The following is a 16,523-nucleotide window of genomic DNA, read 5'->3' on the forward strand; positions in this document are numbered from 1 at the left end:
CTTTTCGGGTTTGTGTTGAGGTTCCCCTAAGATTTTGTTTAAAGACCAGCAAACCCAAGAGTCAGACCAACTACTCAAATATTTCTAGGCAGCTTCTTTGTAACATTTTGCTCAGCTCGGCCGCCACCAGATTGGACTTCATTTGCACGTGGATCCATGTTCACTGTCATTTTATACCCACCATGATTGACAACTCATTTTATCTATAGCAGAGACAGCCTAAAAATTTACAACTCAAGTTTTATGATGGTTTTTGGGTCATTAAAAAAAAAAAGAATATTGGGTCTCAATCAATTTTGATGATCTGTCTAATAACCAGCTAGAGGCTAGCACTTAACATAGCCATTATTACGTGACAGGCACTGTCCTAAATGCTTTACAGGTATTAACCCATAATCCTCACTTCTACTCCATGCAGAGGGCAGTAATTACCCCCCCATCAGATGACACAGCAGACAGGCCGCAGAGAGGCTAAGTACTCTGCCAGAGCCGCGTGGCAAATAAATGGCAGAGCTGAGACTCCAAGCTGGGCAGGTGAACTCTGGGTGTGTGCTCTTAACATCCACCCTCTGCTGCCTCTCCATACTTGGCAATACTTTCTTTCAATAAACAGCTGCTTTACTAAGACGGGGAAAGCCTAGAAAGAGCAAGACAGGAAACCCCGAGTGTCTCCTTTGCTCTGACAGCTGCCAAGAGCTGCACCCTTCTGGAGGAGCAGAACGCGAAGAAAGAACCGAGCTGCTCCTCTCTGCACCCCTCCGCAGAATGGGGCCACTTGGCACACTGTCCTCAGTGCTCATAGTCGCTGTCTTTATTGGCCAAGAAGAAATACAGTTGTGAAAAGGAACGACGAGGAGATGTACAGAATGCCAGGCAGCAAGGAAGTCTCTCAACTGACAGGCAATGCCAGCATGGTGAAGACAGGCACTTGGAGGGAAGTAAAGCCGTTGACTCATTACTCCTCACCTTCAAATAGCCCTGTTGGCCTTCAGACAGAAGAAAATAGAAGAATCTCCTCATTACAGGAATAAGAAGCTACCATCTATAATATCACAAACCCTCTTTTTCAACCTAGAGTTCCTTTTGAGATCAATTTAGGTTTATAAGCTTCATTCAATCCATGTTAGAGTCCAAAGACTGGCTATAAATCTATCGGAGATCGTTCTCATAAAAGAGCTGTGACTGCCTTTTCTTTCAAACAACTCATAAAGCACAATCACTTGATATTTAAGACCTGCTTCCTCTGAGGTTTTCCACCCAGGCCTCACTTTCCCCAAGCTCAAGACAAATGAGTTGCTAACTTGGCTGCTGCTTCACAGACAGGACACCACAGGCCTGGAAGGTCAGAGAAGTGACGCACTGTGTAAGCCAGGTCAGTAGCCAAACCCAGATTGAAATCCAGGCATCCTGAGCCCTAGACAACGGCTTTGTTCCCCATATGATCACAAACACATATGGAATACATGTGCATTCTGCTTAGAGAAGACAAACTGGGCTTTTCTTGGTGCTGGACGGGGCCTACCAGGTCATCTGCCTGCTGCTCTGGTGTAAAGCACAGGATTTTCTGGTTTCATAATAGAAGCCAATACCTGTGCCATTACTTGTATTTAAAATTATAGAGGTGCTACAGATTTTGTATGATGTGATATGCTGAAAACTGACTTGCTTTTTCAAGAAAGTTGAAAAAATGTGACCTGAGAGTATAAATGGTTAGGGGGAAACGGGTAGGAATATGGTGATTGCACATCTGCCCCACCAGAGAAGACACACCAGCATGCAAGCCGTCAGGGTCAGAGGCCAGGGTCAGAGGCCAGAGAGAAGCATGGACACTAACCTGGCAGTGGTTCTAATACAAACTTCCCTTCTCCTCTGGGAACCTGCCTTGTTGGGGAAAAGCAGGGAGTCAGACCCCCAGAGCTTTTGCAGAGATAATTCTTGAATACTCTCTTCCAGCAACTCTCCCAGAATATGGCAACATTACCCAACTAGACATTATGGATTAGCCACATGGAAATGGCTTCTCTTTGTAACCAACAAGACCACAAATTACAAACATGGCTTGGCAGAACTAACCAATACCACCCTAGCCTTGAAGACAACAGTAAGGTTTGTGGCCCTGAGGCACCTGAATTTCCAAAGCTTCCAACTCACCAAGTGTATGCCCTAGCCAATTACCTTATGTTCACTGCATTTTCCACGTGGGGTATTGGCTATCAACAGATGGAAACCACCTGGAGAGCACCAAAATCCTGCAGCCCCCTGTAGGTCTGCCCAAAGTTGAAAAGGAAAAAAAAAAAAAAAAAAAAAAAAGCCATATCGACTGTAACCTAAAAACCCCAAACCTACATATTCCTTTCTTCTCAAAGGCTTAGAACCCTAGTTTTGATATGCGAGTATTTTAAGAAAAAAACAAGGGGTTCAAACTTCCAAAGATAGTTCCTCAAACAGCAACCCAAAGGAAATTAGGCACAGAAATAGACCAGGCTAACCCTGCAGCAAGCCATAATGAAGTTACACTGCATTTCCCATTAATTATCTGCTCTTATCTTTCATAAATTGTTCCAACATTCGATAAATTGAATGTCTAAGTTAGTCTGTGTGCAGTGTATAAATCTTTGACACCCCTATTTACCATGAAGTTTAACCCACGCACCTATGAACTCCAGGAACCCTCACAGTCTCAACATTTAAATTATACCATGTTTGCGCAACTGTAGTTCTATTTCACTTGAAGTCCCAGGCCTTGTGTTACACATTAAGAGAAAGAAAACGTAAGAAAAGATGTGCTCTTGAAAGAACTTTCAAATTTCGCGTAGTAAGCACAGAATTGACCACACATAAGCAACACAAACGAGTTGAACGGGCCGGGAAATACCAAGACAGGTAAAGTAGGAATTCAAGTAGATTTTATGAAATTCTGACTCTTCAATGCCAGTTTCTGGAATATGGTATTGTCAAACAAAAGATCACAACATGAAGATGACTTAAAAAAAAAAAAAATCCTGCAGCTCTGAGGAAGACAAGAGAAGAATCCTGAGCAACTAATGGGTCAAGGTTACAAAATCCTACCTACCCCTCCCTCACCTACCTCCAGGACACAGCTGAGGGGAAAAAAAAAGTTCTCCCAAGGCCCAGGAGAATAGGCTGGAATAAAAATAGCTTTCCTGAAACTAACAAAAAATTGAAAATGATCAAAGATTTCTACCACACAAAAAACCACTGGAACAATACGTTACAGTACACATTAAGTAGGCTATCATCCCGAACGACCTTTGGCCCAGACTAAAGTCTTGGGAGAGGGGGTGTCTGTTTTCCTAGGATGGGAAGAAAGCTAACATTCAGCTTAAGTATCTAAACAGAAATGGTGTAGTAATGCTGCAGTACCTTCCCACAAAACCAGGAAGGAAATCAGAGATGAGCCCTGTGGGGCAGCGGCTCACGGCTTCCCTTTGAGCTACTGCCTTAGGGTTACTAGGGCTCTGGTGTCCTAGAAGCACCATCATTCACCACCACCACCCCCCACCCCCGACCATTTACTCGCCAGTTGAGACCTTTACCTGACCACTACCCAGTCCTGAGCCTGTCCTGAGAGCCAGAAGGGGCAAGCACAGAAACCCACCCACTCCAAGATTGACAGGACACTGTTAAAAGTCATGTCTGACTTTCCTCTAAGCCTGGTGGTGGGAAAATAACTTGGGACTTGAGTTTCGAGAAACATCTGAATTTCTTCCCGATGCCTCAGAGACTGCGATATAGGCCCTATTCCCGGTGCACGTTTGGTTAAGAGTTACCGTGCCACCTCCGAATGAAATTCTGTTTATGTTTGGCCCAGAGAACGTCGACGAATGTTTGTATCTCGGGGACCCATCGAGTACAATTCCCGGTGCACAGGCTTGCAACAAATTTAGGAAAGGAACCGACCAAAGCTACTGGCGCTGTTTTTCACTCGCGGGAAACCTCGGAGGAAGCGACACCTAGAGGAGAGCGGAGGAGAGCTGCGGGAGCGCGATTCATCATCGTCGGCGACAGTTATGTGGAGCGGGGTCGTCCGGACCGCGCAGGGGGACTGACTAGCCGGGCGAGATACAGACCTAGCAGGGTCCGACTCCGCGGGGCCTCGGGAACTTCAGCACACAGGCGCGCTGCACGGGCTGCTCGCCACGTCCCGGGCGCTGTGAGAAATCCTGCTGCTTCCAGCGGGGTTCTGCCCTTGCCGGAGTGGCGGGCGCCGAAGTCCTCAGGTGGCAGGCCGCGGGCGAGTGAGCCGGCGAAGCCGGTTGGTCAGCTCAGGGGGCCCGGAAGGCTCGCGCTGCGCTCGGCCGCCAACTCAGGGCGACAGGCGCCCAAAGCGCAGCGCTCTGTCTGCGTCGCCTAGATGCCCCCCAAACTTGCAATGGGTCTCCTTTGCTGGCGCATCGAGGGGCGGAGATCATCCACCGCACAAGCTCTCTCAGAATCAAGCTCTCTGCCCGAATGTCCCCCAAACAAACTGCTCCCTAGTGACTCCCCAGAAGGGAACGGCAGCCGCTCTCTCTAAACAGAGACCACCCGGGCAAATCCCGGGCAGCGGGCTTCGCGGAAGGGGCTGTGCCCGGGTCCCTGCTCCTCAGCCTCCGCGGAGCCCCAACGTGCAGACGCGGCGGACCTCGGGGGAGCGACCGCCAGGCGGGGCGCAGCGGGCCCTCCGGGCTGCAGCGCGGACGCGCAAGTTTCCCCGCAAAGCTGGAGGGAGGAGGCAGCGAGGACGCCCGCTCCGCACCCCAGCCCGGGCCAAGGGCACAGAGCCGAGCGGAGGGGCTGCGTTCGCCTCGCTCGCCGAGGCGGCTCGGGGGCCGAAGCCCGAGAGCGGCGCCTGCGGGGTCTCGGAGCCCGCGCGGGCTGCGGGCTCGGCGCGAGCTATTCTGCTCTGCGCGCCGGCCGGGTCACTCCGGTGCCTACTGCAGACCCGGGCCAGCAGCCTCGGCGCTCGAGCCTTTCTTTCCCCCCGAGTCCTGGCCGGGGCCGGGTAGCCCTACCGAGCCAGAGTCCCGTGGTCCCGTGCCCGCCGCCCGCCGGCCGGGCAAACTTGGCTCTCTCGGCGCGGATGGTGAGGACAAGCAAGCGCCCGCGCCGGGCCCTGCAGGGAGACGCGGAGCCGCGGGCGCCGGGACCCCAGAGGGGCGCAGCGGGACCGGATGGTGGCGGCGGCGGCGGCTTGGCACCCTCCCCGTGCCCGCGTACCTGAGGTGGCCGGGGCCGAAGGAAGACCAGGTGTCCGAAGGCGGACGGGCGCGATCCGCGGCGGCGGTGGCTGCGACCGGGCCCCGCGTCCTTCGGTCGGTGTCTCCGGCTGTCGGCGGGTCCCGGGCGCGCTGGAGGCTGTCTCGGCTCCAGCTCTGTGAGCCGCCGCTGTCGTACCACCGCCGCCGCGGCTGCCCTATTTCTGCCGCCGGGACCGGAGCCCGTGACGTCACCCTCCGGGCCCCGCCTGCCCAATCGCCGCCACCTGTGCGCGCGACTCGCCCGCCCGCTGCTCAGACCCGAGCGGGGCCAGCGGCAGGTGCGCGGAGCAGCCGGGCGCGCACGCGGGGCGCGAGGACTCCCAGCGCTCCAGGGCGATCTCTGCACGCGCGGGGGGAGGGGGTGCGCTTCCGCCCCAGGCTCAAGCGCACCAGGCTCTCGTAAAGCCGGCAGGCTACAACCCCCTCCCACTCCCCAACACACCCCCTTCTTCCTCTCCTCCGGCTCCTTCCCGGGCCGAGTTCCCCAGCCTGTGCTCTCAAGATGCACAACTGGTCTTAATCAGCCGCCATAGCTGTGGAGCCCAGGAGGGCCAGTACACCTTACCTGTTTACGTGTCCCCAGAAGCAAAGTCAAGTGACACTACCCTCCCCTCATGCCCCAGCCAACAACCTGAGAAACAGCAAAGTTTTTATTTCTCTCTTCTGTATCTGCTCTCTCCCAGCAGGATCATCTTACAAAATCCTGGGCATACAGGGGCAGTCCCAGGTGATGTTGACTTAGCCCGTCCAAGCTGCCATGAGAGGGTCCCCTATTCTCCCTTAGAAGGAGACGTTTTTGCTGCCCTGACCTCATCCCCACGCCTAAACCTTTCTGAATCCCTATTCAACTTCCAGAGCTTTTGGAGACCCCAACCCAGCTGTCATGTGCTTTCATTAATTGACCTAGAGATCAGTCTTGGTGCCCAAATGAACTATAAACGTCTTTGTAGCAACTAGCACCCCTCTCCCCCACCAATGGTCAGTCTGTAGCCCAAGTCTGGCATCGATTTGTGACTGAGACCCTAGCCAGGCCAGACTGGTGATGAGCAGGAGTCTTTCAGAGGGACTGCCTCCTGCTCAGGCTGGGTGGGCACCAGATAACTTGGTGGTATAGTGGAACAGTGTCTTGTCTGTGCCCCTGTGACCTCTTCTGGCCTGGAGGAGGGGACAGAGGAGATTTTCTTAAGTTTAGTTAAACGTCAAGAGAAGAAGAAAAAGAAAACACTGACATGGAGGAAAAGGTATTACATTTGCTCTTTCCTTCAACACATACTTACTGGGCCCCTGCTATGTACCAGGCCCCGTGCTATGTTCTGGGGAGACATCAGTGAATGAGCCAGCCTGGTCCCTGCCCTCACACACGCTTTGGTCTGGGATCCGGCTCTCCCTCCTACACGGCCAGGCTGTAACCCAGGCCAGTCATATCTCTGCCATAGGTGTCAGTTTCCCCATTTGCAAAACGAGGAGTGCTTGAGACCTGGGTGACTTCCAGGTCTCAGTTGCTGTGACTTCCCACGTGGAAACTGTGATTTGGGCTCAAAAGGACAAAAGCCATTCCATCCTCAGTGCCCCAGGGCCTTGGCAGGAATGATGCTCTCTCAGATTTGACCATGAGTCTTTGCCAAGGCCACCCATGACTGAACCCTCAAAGCTGGCTTGAGGCCAGATTCTCTGCAGCTGGACTGGGGAAAGGATGGCACTTTCCATCCTGGGAGAAAGAGAAGAAGGACTGGACATGAAAGGAAGCAAGGAAATTTGGAAACGTGCTATGCCTCCCTCTGAAATTTAATTCTAAGTCCGCGGACAAGATGGAGCCCCACAGCTCAGAGACTGGGTTTAGCTCCCCTCCCACACTTTGAGGTGTTTGAAAAAGCAGATTTCTGTTCTCAGCTCTCGGCACAAAGTCCCTGAGTCAGCCTAGTGGCCCTATTACATAACCAAGGCAGGCCTTGGGGTGTGTCTTTTTAATAACTCTGGGTCATATGTAAGACAAGGTCTGTAGAGTGACCAAGATCCAAAATAGCTCTGTTTAGTGCAGTGAACATGGACTGGACTTCCAACAGACTTCCTTTGCTTCCTGAGTAAGGGGGAATGTAGCCGCTACAAACCAGATGTACAGAATGCCCCTTGGAGATAATGCTAACATCTGAAGTGAGCTGTTGTGACTACTGTGCATAAAATAAGCGTGGAATTAAAGTCACCTTGGAATAAAAAAGGTGAAGTGTGAATGACGAAATAAAACAAGCCTTCAGGGAAGCGGCATCAGATGCCAGTAGACCTTGACACCTCTCTGCATTGCTCTATGCTTTGACCTCTCAGGGCAATTCTTGCTTTAAAAATACTCCCCGAACATGCAAGGGAGGCTAACTCCCACACAAAGCATTTGGAATTGGCCTGAAACCCTGTTTCAGAACTTGCAAGCATAGTGATGATTCTCAGTAGCCAACAGGGATGGTTGGCCAAAAAAACAAACAAACAAAAAAACAAAAACCAAAAAACAAAAACAAAGTAACAACAACAACAAAAGGTTACATTTTGAATTCATACAATTCAGTAAGTTTGGAAAAGAGAAGTTAAAAGGAAACATGAGTCTAGATTACTGCCCCAGCCCCTAGTCTGGGTGATTGGTGAGTGATGTCACAAGGCAGACTCACACACGCAAAAGAAAGTTACCGATGTATTTTTGCAAGACCAAGAAGTTTAACAATCTGCTATAGATATTTACCAGTTTTAAAACATTTTCTCTAGCTCTACTCTTACCAAAAATGCAACAAACAATGGGCCTCCAGAAGGTCATTTTGGCTTGCAGCTGCACATCAGACCACCCAGAGGTGACACAGAAGCATGGGATCAGGAAGAAGCAGGGGACCTCCTCCAGTGGACCTGAAGGTCCTCTGAAGGGGTGAAGGGTGAAGGGTGAAGGGACCTCCCTTCCCACAGTGTTTCCCTGTCACTAGCTATGGGTCAGGTCCCCCTGGGCTGGTCAGACAGTGCCCAGAAACACTGTGGGAAGGGAGGTCATGTGAGAAGGTGGGGAAAGGCAGGGGAAATGGTCTTCCTGCTCTTTCCATGATTTAACAATTGCTGCCTGTCCAAAAACTGCCTCTCACTGGGTGAACCTTTCCAGCCCTCATTTCTTCATGTCTCAAGTGGGAGCTGGAGGTGGACGGGGTGGGAGTCAGTCATACTCAATGAACTTCTGAGGCCGTTTCCAACTCTGCAAGTCTATGTCTTATTTTGCTAGGATGTATGGAAGTTAGGGCCACTCTGATCTAAAAAGAGCTGTGATGTTAAGGATTTCTTAAACATTTCTTAAATGATGGTCCTTTTAGTCATCTAGAAATAAAGGGAATGGAAGCAATAAATTAAAAATTCTAGACCTAAAATCACACTCAGAAATAATTGTTAACTTTAGGGGTGCCTGGGTGGCTGAATCAGTTAAGTGTCTGACTTCGGCTCAGGTCACGATCTTGCGTTGGGCTCTGTGCGGACAGCTCAGAGCTTGGAGCCTGCTTTCATATTCTGTATCTCCCTCTCTCTCTCTGCCCCTCCCCTGCTCATGCTTTGTCTCTGTCTCTTAAAAATGAATAAACCTTAAAAATTTTTTAAAAAAGGTAAAGAAATAATTGTTAACTTTGGTTAGGGAGAAGAGTAGACTGCGTGGAAATAAGTAAGGTGTTCCTTCAAGAGGTTAAGTGTGATTTGGGAAATTTCTCAAGGCAATGAAGAAGGAGGGATGAGTGGAAATTTTAATTAAGAAGCTGGGATGAATGAAAAGCTACAGTGAGGGGAAGGGAACTATGAATGGTAAAAGTGGAGGGGTTGGAAAATAAACCCCTTCACAGTGGTGTTAGTCCCAAGACAAACACCGCATCCCCACTCCCAGGGCCCAGGCTGATGGTCACAGGGCCTGAGAAAGATCCCAAAATAGGAGGAAATGAAACTCAGCCCCTTATGGAACTCCATGTGCACAGGGAGAATTTGGGTTGAGGAGGCCAGGCCTCCAAGCCACTAAGTACCACATCCTACTGGGACAGGGGAGAGAGGTGAAGCAGGAAGGAAGATAGGAGGAGAGCAAAGAGAGGGGCCAACCTCCTTTACTCAACCTTACTTATTCAGACTCACAAATATTTGCCATGACCCTGTTTTCCAACTCATCAAAGAATGGTAGATAACATGCCAATCTACAAAAAAAAAAAAAAAAAGATCATTCAGAAAGATGAGTGCCTACCTTATGGACACTCCATTCCTGTGATTATATGCTCCATTCAAACACGTATGCAGTATTGTGGTGGGTCACCTTAATTTTTGTGAAGAGCACTAAGCCAGACAGGGATCTGTAAGATGGTGCTGGACTTAGCTTACATACCACCCCAAATCTGAGTAGCCCCACCGACCTCTCTGCCCCCACCCCCACACCTTCCCTCTGCCCCTACCCCCACCCCCACTTGCCCTGCTTCCTGGCCACAGGGGCCCTATTAACTGGTCTGAGGTGTTCCCACAGCCACAGAGATAGATTCCTCTGCTGTTACTGCCACTACCTCAAACCAAATAGCCCCCCTGCACAGGGCACCAACTGACAAGGAGACACTGGCCTGTGCACTGGTCAGGCTGGACCCCTGGGGGTTCTGGCTTCCCCAGAGGCTGCTGTGGGGGCAGGAGCTGCTCCACACAAGCCAAAGGGGTGGGGGAGCTCATGACAGAGGGGAGGACTCGACCAGTGGGAGACAGGGAAGCCAGCAGGTACATTCTCCCTTCCTTCCCTGGGTGGTCTGTACTGACATGCACCGTGCCCTGGGTCCTGTCTGAGGACAGCCCCAGAGACCAAGTACTGAGTACTGCTGACAGCGCTGGACCTTCCATATCTGCTCTCTCTTCTTCATTGTTCCTGCTTCCTGAGATTGGACTTCTCCTAAGGTGTAACGCTTTTGCCTCATGCTCTGTTTTCCAGAGAATGCAGACTAAGAAAGTTGACTGTCTTAGGGGTGTCTGGGTGGCTCAGTCCATTAAGTACGTGACTCTTAGTTTCAACTCAGGTCATGATCGCATGGTTTCATGAGTTTGAGCCCCGCATCGGATTCTGCACTGACAGTACGTAGCCTGCTTGGGATTCTCTCTCTCTCTGTTCCTTCCCCATTCATGCTGTCTCTGTCTCTCTCAAAATAAATAAATAAAAACTTTTTTAAAAATGAGTGGTGACTGTTTTAAAGACGGCATATGAAGAAATTCTGAGGATGAGGAGGCACTTAGAGCAGAGACGTGAAGAAATGAGGGGACAAGATATGACAAGATCTGGTGAGCAGAATATGCAGGCAGAAGGCTCAACAGGCATGAAGATCTGGCTGGATGTGACCCAGGCTGACGGTGCTAAACACAGGGACCAGGTGGACAGTTGCGGAAGAAGATGGCACGGACAAGGGCCAGATCACAAAGGTCCTGCAGGCTCTGATAAACAAGGACTTCACATCTGATTTGACGTGTGATGGGAGTCATTGGGGAGTTTAGGGCAGGAGACAGTCGTAATCTACTGTATGTCGTGAACATCCCTCTAGCTGCTGTATGGAGAATTGACTGGGTGGAGGGCAGAGAGACTGGGGGAGTGAAAGCAGCTGTTCAGCTGTTGAGAGGTAAAGCTGTGTTTAGCTCATTATCATCGCTGGCACCACACCAGCACCTTACGTTTATTGATTGCTAACTATGAATTGGGCACCGGGCCTAACCCTTTGTATGCGTTGTATCACCTAATTCTCACAGCTCCATAAGGTCCCCATTTGATAAGTTAAGCTCAGAGAAGTTACACAATTTATCTAAAGCAATTTGTCTGGCAAATGGCAGAGCCAGAATTTGACTCAGAGCCTGTCCTCATAATCGTACGCCATTCTGCATCAGTTACACACAGTGTATACATATGTGGCACCTAATACATATCTCAAAATACATGTCCTATGACTAGGTGCCTAGAGAAGCTTCTTTTCTGAACCTATTGGCATATTTACTTAATAGTCCTCACCTGATCCCTTGTCATATCAAAACCCAACATGTGGTCTTTCTCTCTTCCCTGCCTACAGGATGTCCATTCTGTCCAGCATGGTCTAAGCCAATAATGGGGCTCCCATTCTCTTTGCTAGGAACTGGCTAAGGCGAGACCAGGGGGCCTAGTTCTGGCCAGGGACGGGCGACAGAAAGTGAGAATAAAGAGATGCACGAGGAAGAGATGGTGCCTCTTTTCCCTCTTGATACTATCATTAACTACAAGGTACCCCTACACCCATGGTCACCATCTTCCCGAAGAGCAGCCAAAGTGACCCATGAAAGATGGCAGAAAGGGGAAAGAGCCAAAGACCTTAATGATGTCACTGAGCCTCTAAAATAACCAATTCTGAAGCTGCCTTAGCTCGGGTTTCTATTTTCCTCATGACTTAAATCAGTTGAGTTTGGAGTTTTTGTTACTTGAAGCAGAAAACATAGCAAATGAGAAAGAAGCCAAAATGTAAACAAAAACCTGATCCGTTATTTGACTGCCTTTACACACACAACATGAAACATTAACATTGTCATCGTCCCACTTTATTTATCTAAGAACCCCAGGCTAGTCAAAGACTGAAGACTCTGGATTCCAATCCAGTGCTCATATTTAGAGAGTAATTTCCAGTTGTGGAGAACATTTAATTAAGCAGGAACCTCCATTTCCTAATTGCCCTAGATGAAAGGCAGTGGACACATAACAAGTGACATGTGTACAGGATGCTTTAAAGTTGACAAATGCATGCACACATGTCAGTTATCACTGCATAGCCATATGTGACTTGCAAACACTTTTCACTACAACCATCCTTGAAAAAACTTAAACTGGCTTTGCCATTTTTGTGTGATATGTGACAAATGAGTGATTTGAAATCTTAAACAAATTAAGAGTATTGTATTAAATACTGTATTCAAGTTTGTTTTAATGCAATCATTAATAATATTCATAATACACAATCATTACAAAAAAACTCTTCACTTTATATCATTTAATGACGAATGGACAATGTTTAATTTTTATTAAATCATAAAAGAGAAAACATAATTTTCTGATAAATATGCTAAAAAATGATATGTCATATCTGGTTTGGGGACTGAATGTATACTAAAAAGTACTTTGGGGTTTTACTCCATAATACAGCATCAAGTATAGGCAGAAACTGGTTTCCAAGAATTGGATGTATGAAATTCTGGAATTTCATGCTTAAAAAAACTATGGTTTTATTTTTACAATTTCCATGTTTTGTTTATAAATGACAGGAGGGGAAAGATTTCAGGCCGCTATTTGCAACCACTCTGCAAATAGCACATTGTGGGTGTGGATAGAGCCTTTGTTCTCAATAAATGAAAAGCTAAATTGGACATAATTGTCACTCTATTTTCTCTCCTTAACACTGTTTTTGAAGTACCAAAGACATCTTGATGTTCCGTAGAAGAGTTTTTATCAGATGAATGTGATTTACAGATTGGCGAAGGTGATTCTGAAGTAAGATTGTAGTCTTCCCATTTTTTGCTCTTAATTATCTTGTATTTCATCATCAGGTTCCTTATGTTTCTAGTCTTTAAACACATCTATTATGAGCATAAATCAAACATATGTCTAAGAAAAAAAACAATTTGAAATATAACAATCTCAACCATTCTTGCAGTCAGTGCTGTTCAGCCAAGAAATAGACCGAGTGATGGAGCCATGACTGTCCTCATTTAAACTCTACCTAACCACTGTGTGTGCTCACTTGTTATACACTGACAAGCTCCCTGTCTTTTCTTACAAATGTAAAAGAAAATTAAATAATGTATCACTTACTGATTTTTAATTAAACCTTTCATTTTGAAATAATTACAGATTCCCATACAGTTGTAAGAAAGAGCAGTCATCAAAAACAGAGTAAATACTGTTTACCCAGTGTCCTCCTATTTTTTTGTTTTTTACATCTTGTAAAACTACAGTGTAATAGCACAACCAGAATATTGACATTGTGATATAGTCCAAGTACAGAATCTTTCATTCACCACAAGGATCCCTCCTATGGCCCTTTTACAGCCACCATGTGTCTTCCTTCCCTCTGCCCCTCCCTCCTCATCCCTAACCCCTGGTGTTGGCGAAACTGTCCTCATTTCTATAATGTTGTCGTCTCAAGAATACTATATCGGGGGAATGATACAACATGCAGTCTTTGGAGATTGGCTTTTTTCACTCAGCATAATGACCTCAAGGCTTGTTCAAGTTGTTTCCCCTATCAGTAGTTTATCCCTTTCTGTTACAGAGTAGTATTTCACAGTATGGAAGTACATCTGTTTAACCACCTGGGTTATGTCCATTTGAGGCTATATACAAATAAAGTTCCTGTAAACATTTCTATACAGGTTTTTTATGAATATAATTTTTCATTTCTCTAGGATAAATACCCACGAGGGCAACTGCTGGTTTGTATGATGGTCACATGTTTAGTTTTTACAGAAATAGTCAAACTACTTTTCAGGGTAGCTGCACCATTTTACATTCCCACCAACAATGCATAAGCGATTGTGTTTTTCTGCATTCTTGCCTGCATTTGCTGGTGTCACTATATTTTATTTTTAGTAATTCTGATAGGTGTGTAGTAATATCTCATTGTGATTTTAATTTGCATTTCCCTAACGGCTAATGATGTTGAACATCTTTTTACATGCTTGTTATGTGTATAGTCTCTTTGGTGAAATGTCTCTTTGTGTCTCTTGGCCATTACCTAATTTGATTGCTTGGGGTTTCTTTTTTGTATGTTTGTTTTTCTTCTGTTGAGTTTTGACAGTTCTTTATACTTTCTAGATACTAGTTTTTTGTGGATATGTGGTTTGCAACTATTTTCTTTCAGTCTACTACTTGTCATCCTCTTAATAGGATATCTTCTAGAACAAAGTTTTTAATTTTGATATAGTCAAATTTATCTATTTTTCCTTTTATACATCTTACTTTGGTATCAAATCTAAATCCATGATCCCAGGTATTTTTTGAAATAAAAGCTTAAGAGTTTTATATTTTACCTTTAAGTCTGTCACCTCTTTTGAGCGAATTCTTGTATGAGGTCTGAGACTTAAGGTTCACTTTTGTTTTTTTCCTTAGAATGTTCAATTGCCCGGCATCCTTTCTGAAAAGTCTATCTTTTCTCCATTGAATTGCTTTGTTCCTTTGTCAAAACTCAGTTTGGCAGGAACTGCAAAGGTCCTAAAAACCAAAACAGTCTTTAAAAAGAAGAGAAAAATGAAGGACTCACACCTCCTGATTTCAAAACTCACCACAAAACTACAATAATCAAAACAGTGTGGTACCGGCATAAAGATAGACATATAGACCAATGGAAGAGAACTGAGATTCCAGAAACATGCCTCTATCAACAATTGATTTTCAAAATGGAGCCATAACTATTCAACACAAAAAGAATTGTCTCTTGAACAAGTAACACCGGATCAACTGCATACCCACATGTAAAATAATTAATTTGGACCCCTATCTCACACCATTTATAAAAATTAACTCAAAACTGATCAAAAACCTAAATATAAGAAATAAAACTATAAACTCTTAGAAGAAAACACATGGGTAAACTTTCTTGACCTTGGCTTTGGCGATGGATTTTTAGATATGACACCAAAAGCATGAGCAACAACAAACAATAAATTAATAGGATTTTATCAAAAATTGACATTTTTATGCACTCAATGCAAGAACATTATCAAGAAAATGGAAAGGCAACTTACAGAATGGGAGACAATACATGCAAATCATGTATCTGATAAGTGATTAATATACTGAATATATAAATAACTCTTACAACTCAACAACAAAAACACAAACAACCCAATTAAAAAGTAAACAATTAAAAGAGACAAAGTACTTGAATAGATGCTTCTCCAGAAAAGATACTACAAATGTCCCAAAAGCACATGAAAAGATGCTCAATAGCTCAATATTCTTAGTCATTAGGGAAATGCAAATCACAACCATAATGAAATACCACTTTATACCCACTAGGATGGCTATAAAAGTTTGGTTTTTTTTTTTAAAGGAGAGGGGTGCCTGGGTGGCTCAGTTTTTTGAGCATCTGACTTCTACTCAGGTCATGATCTCAGTTTGTGAGTTCAAGCCCCACATTGGGTCTCGCTGCTGTCAGCACAAAGCTTATTTCAGATCCTCTGTCTCCCTCTCTCTCCGTCCCTCCTCCTCTTGTTCTCTCTCTCTGTCTCTGTCTCTCTCTGTCTCTCTCTCAAAAATAAATAAATGTTTAAAAAAAATAAAAGAATAACCAGTTTTGGCAAGGACATGGCTAATTGAAAACCTTGTACACTGCTGGTGGAAATGCAAAAAGGTTTAGATGCTGTGAAGACCAGTGTAGTCATTCTTCAAAAAGTTAAACATTGAATGACCATATGACCCCAAATTTCCACTCCTAGTTATATACTCCAAAAAAGTGAAAACAGGCTCTCAAAGAAAGACTTGCATATAAATGTTCATAGCAGCACTATTGACAAGAGTCAGAAGTTAGAAACAACACATATGTCCATCAATGGATGGGGGGGATAAAAAATTTGTGGCAAATACATACAACTGAATATTATTCAGCCATAAAGAGGAATGAAGTATTGATATACGTTAAAACATGGATAAACCTTACAAATAATATGTTAAGTGAAAGAAGCCAAACACAAAAGATCACACATTGTGTGATTCCATTTATATAAAATACTAAGAATTGGTAACTCACAGAAAGAAAAACTATTAATGGTTATGGGGTTTTATTTGGGAATGATGAAAATGTTTGGAATTAGATAAAGGTGGTATTTGCATAACACTGTGAATATACTAAATGCCACTTGTTTGTTCATTTTTAAATGGTTAATTTTATGTTATATGAATTTCACCTCAATAAAATACAATAAAATAATCAAGCATATTTTCTGAGTCTATTTCTAGGTTCTCCATTCTATTCTATTGATTTATGTGTCAAATCCTCTACCAATATTTTATAGTCTTGGTCACAATAGCTATGAAAGTCTTAAAATTAAGTATTTGTATTGGATAATTGGATAATGAACTTGTATACAGCTACAAAAATACCTTCTTGGATTTTGATAGGAACTGTGTCAAATCTGCCTTTCAGTGTGGAGAGAATTGATATCTTTACTATGCTGAGCATGCCTCTCCATTTATTTAGATCTGCTTTTTATTTCTTTCAGCTCTGATTTCTTTTATGAGCGCTT

At 45.5% G+C, this 16,523-nt stretch overlaps 1 protein-coding gene across 3 annotated transcripts in view; it reads right to left on the reverse strand.

Moving 5' to 3' along the window:
* The window catches only part of FSTL4 (follistatin like 4), a 591,179-nt gene that overhangs the window by 409,224 nt on the left and 165,432 nt on the right, over positions 1–16,523 (reverse strand). Inside the window, exon 1 of one of the 3 annotated variants that reach the window (XM_045488882.1) lies at positions 5,221–5,479. The exons of 1 other annotated variant lie outside the window; for it this stretch is intronic. The gene's annotated coding sequence lies outside the window, so the exon portion shown is untranslated. Of the gene's footprint in view, positions 1–4,091; positions 4,210–5,220; positions 5,480–16,523 lie in introns of those variants that run through there. One more of the 3 variants, XM_045488902.1, reaches the window with a different exon arrangement.

The sequence above is a fragment of the Leopardus geoffroyi genome, chromosome A1 (assembly GCF_018350155.1).
Source record: "Leopardus geoffroyi isolate Oge1 chromosome A1, O.geoffroyi_Oge1_pat1.0, whole genome shotgun sequence".
In the NCBI taxonomy this organism is placed as follows: domain Eukaryota; kingdom Metazoa; phylum Chordata; class Mammalia; order Carnivora; family Felidae; genus Leopardus; species Leopardus geoffroyi.